This window comes from Protopterus annectens, chromosome 8.part1 (genome assembly GCF_019279795.1).
Source record: "Protopterus annectens isolate FY-2018-M chromosome 8.part1, PAN1.0, whole genome shotgun sequence".
Classification (NCBI taxonomy): Eukaryota; Metazoa; Chordata; order Ceratodontiformes; family Protopteridae; genus Protopterus; species Protopterus annectens.
The window spans coordinates 66,911,816-66,914,662 of NC_056742.1; the positions used below are offsets into that span (position 1 = coordinate 66,911,816).

General features: G+C 36.6%; 1 long non-coding RNA gene across 2 annotated transcripts in view; it reads right to left on the reverse strand.

The window, feature by feature from the left end:
* LOC122810070 overlaps positions 1-2,530 on the reverse strand; it is a 118,754-nt gene extending 116,224 nt beyond the window's left edge. For both annotated transcript variants that reach the window (XR_006366044.1, XR_006366043.1), the window contains exons 1-2: positions 2,263-2,530; positions 1,674-1,737 (exon numbers count right to left, since the gene is read on the reverse strand). This is a non-coding gene — a long non-coding RNA (uncharacterized LOC122810070). The remainder of the gene's footprint in view (positions 1-1,673; positions 1,738-2,262) is intronic.
* Positions 2,531-2,847: the final 317 nt, after the last annotated feature.

Here is a 2,847-nt window from a genome sequence, read left to right on the forward strand (position 1 = left end):
TCCTTGGACTTCCTCTGAAAACTCCTTAATCAATGGATTTTAAATTGAAATAAGATGCATTAAGTCAATTTCAGCAAATCACATTTAATATCAAAAAGCAGTAATTTCCTGGGTTTCAGAAAAGTTTAGCTTGCTGCAGAAGCCTTATTTCAGAAGCTTTTCCCTATACAGTGTGCCTTTCTGATTCAGATACCACAGTACCACTGTAAGTTTCCTCCGCATGGGAGTGTCAACTCCCTGAGTGATGTCATGTGCAAAGCAGCATGTGGCCAATGCTAATTAGCCATGTGCTTTTCACAGAAATGTCCTTTGCTTCCAATCACTCAGATGAATAATTCATTGAATCATTTGGTTGAGCATAATTTTACTCAAGGAGGGACAAGTGACCTCAGTAAACACATGGCAGTCATTCTTTTAGTCCTATGGGAACACTCACAGTTCAGCAAATATATGCTAGGGAGTGTTACTTTGTGTTTTTGTGTATGTGTGGGTGCTTGGGTGGTATCACTATAGGAGTTAAGTAGGTAGGGAATCTCATGTTTGGATGTGTGCATATATATGTGTGTGTGTGTGTGTGTGTGTGTGTGTGTGTGTGTGTGTGTGTGTGTGTGTGTGTGTGTGTGTGTGTGTGGTGTCTGTCTGTCTATATGGCTCTTTCTGTGTGTGTGAATGAATGAATGTTGGAGGAGGTTGCATGTGGAGTGAATTTGGGTAACTGTGCATGGGAATCTGTGGGAGTTTGTGTGAATGTATGAGTGCACTGGGTGCCTTAGATAGCATGATGCTTCTGTTGCCAGGGAGAACATTTGCAGTCAGATCTGACAGCCTTTGGAGTTAAATTCAGAGACATAGTAATGAGATGATAATAAGCTCTTTCACATTTCAGCCATGACCAACCTGCACCGGGAAATTGGTGCAGATGGGGAGGATTATTGAATCCTAGCTATTAAATTCAGTTAGATCATAGAACTCTGTTGGTAAAGAAGCTTCCCTTATCCCAAGGTTGTTAGGTTTTGAAATTAGTATATTTTGAAATCTGAGGCAACAGGACTAGCATACTTTGCAATATAATTCTTCTTTTTTAGTCATATTTATTTATTTTGAATCTGCTTTACCTTTTTTATTACTGTCTAGTTAAATGAAACTTGCACCAGAGGGTTACTATTTATACTAATAAATGTTATATGTTTTTGGTCTCAGGCAATTAAAGCCTGAGAATCTATAGGTGAGTATATCATCCTTTGTTTAGTTTATTGATGAAACTATGCTTGTTTTCTTGAAAAAAAACTTTTAAGAAACATTTTGTATTTAATTCTTTGTTCATTTATTTGGAAAAAAAAGAAAAAAATTAGGAACATGGACTTAAAAGAACAGCTGCTTAAAACAACAAGTAGTTTAAAAAAATGTACATGCAGAGAGTTGTCCTGTAAGCTACTGCCATTAAAACACAAAAAGTTATCTGTTTTAAATCACAAAGATTAGATTTCGTTATTTGTATTATCAGGTGTTAATATATATCTGATGATAGTTTGCTAAATGATTACATACTATACAACTGCATTGAAATAAGACAAACACTTTTATTTTATTTGTAGTTTGTTTTAGATATCTCACTGTCTAATACACCACTCAGTACAATTCTTTAACAAGCTACAAGTGACAGACTTACGTACCTTTGAAAATGACTTGCTAGAGCAAATATTCTGCCTACATCAGACAGCGGGATCTTCTGACTCTCTGAAGATATAATTAAAACAAAATACATATAGCTCAGTAATTTATAACAACATAATTTCTGAACTGTTGCACTAAGAGAAATGCAGTACTATATTTGCATGCAGTTCACATCAGTGTCACTTTACACGCATAAACAGGATTTACAGCTCTACTGAGAACTTCCTGAGAAAGTCTTTTGCAGAAACAGCTGAGCTTGTTGTTTGCTTTCTTTGGCTTTCCTGTAATGTCAATATGTACTACATTGTCTGATATGTAATAAATTGATTATTATTTCTGATTTGCAACTGCTGCCTTCAGTTACCAGCTGTGACACAGCCCACATATTAAGAAATACATATTGTGTATCACCATAAAAGCTCACAGTCTGTTCAGCTGCACTCAAAAAGTCCTCAGATTACCATTTAATGATATTGTGATACATATATGCAGAGAAGAGATGCATGCATGCAAACCACATAATGTATAATGTAAATAAACCCTTACATTGCTTTAGAAAGCCAGGTGAAATAGTACAGAATTACTTACCTCAGCAAAACTTTGGCTTGCTATGCACATTCACAGAATCAGCCATGCTTCTGCATTGTTACCACAAAGCTGAGGTGATTTAGATGTGCATTTCACAGTCAAGCAAGTTCATAAATAACATAAACCTGCATCTAATGAGACAGAGTTGAAAGGCTATATGTGATGTTATTTTTAGGATGGATGCATACAACTTTCTTGTACTTCACAAAAAATAAAAAGAAAGAGTTGTGCGGATCCATGTTTGTGTATGTGTGGGGGTGTATGTGTATAGTTGTAGGTGTGTCGGGGAGGGTGTGTGTGTGTGTGTGTGTGTGTGTGTGTGTGTGTGTGTGTGTGTGTGTGTGTGTGTGTGTGTGTGTGTGTGTGAGTGTGTATGTGTGTGTGTGTGTCTGTGTGTGTGTGTCTCTGTGTGTCTGTGTAGTTGAGCACATAAGTGTGCTTAAGAGACAGAATTTGAATCTCAGGTTGTACCTAGTAATATTACATGCCATTGTTTAACAGTACTGTTTTGCCCTCTGCAGCATTCTTCTGGAACTGAAAATAAACAGAGCTGTTCCTTTTCCTTCAAGGAACAAAGTAACATTT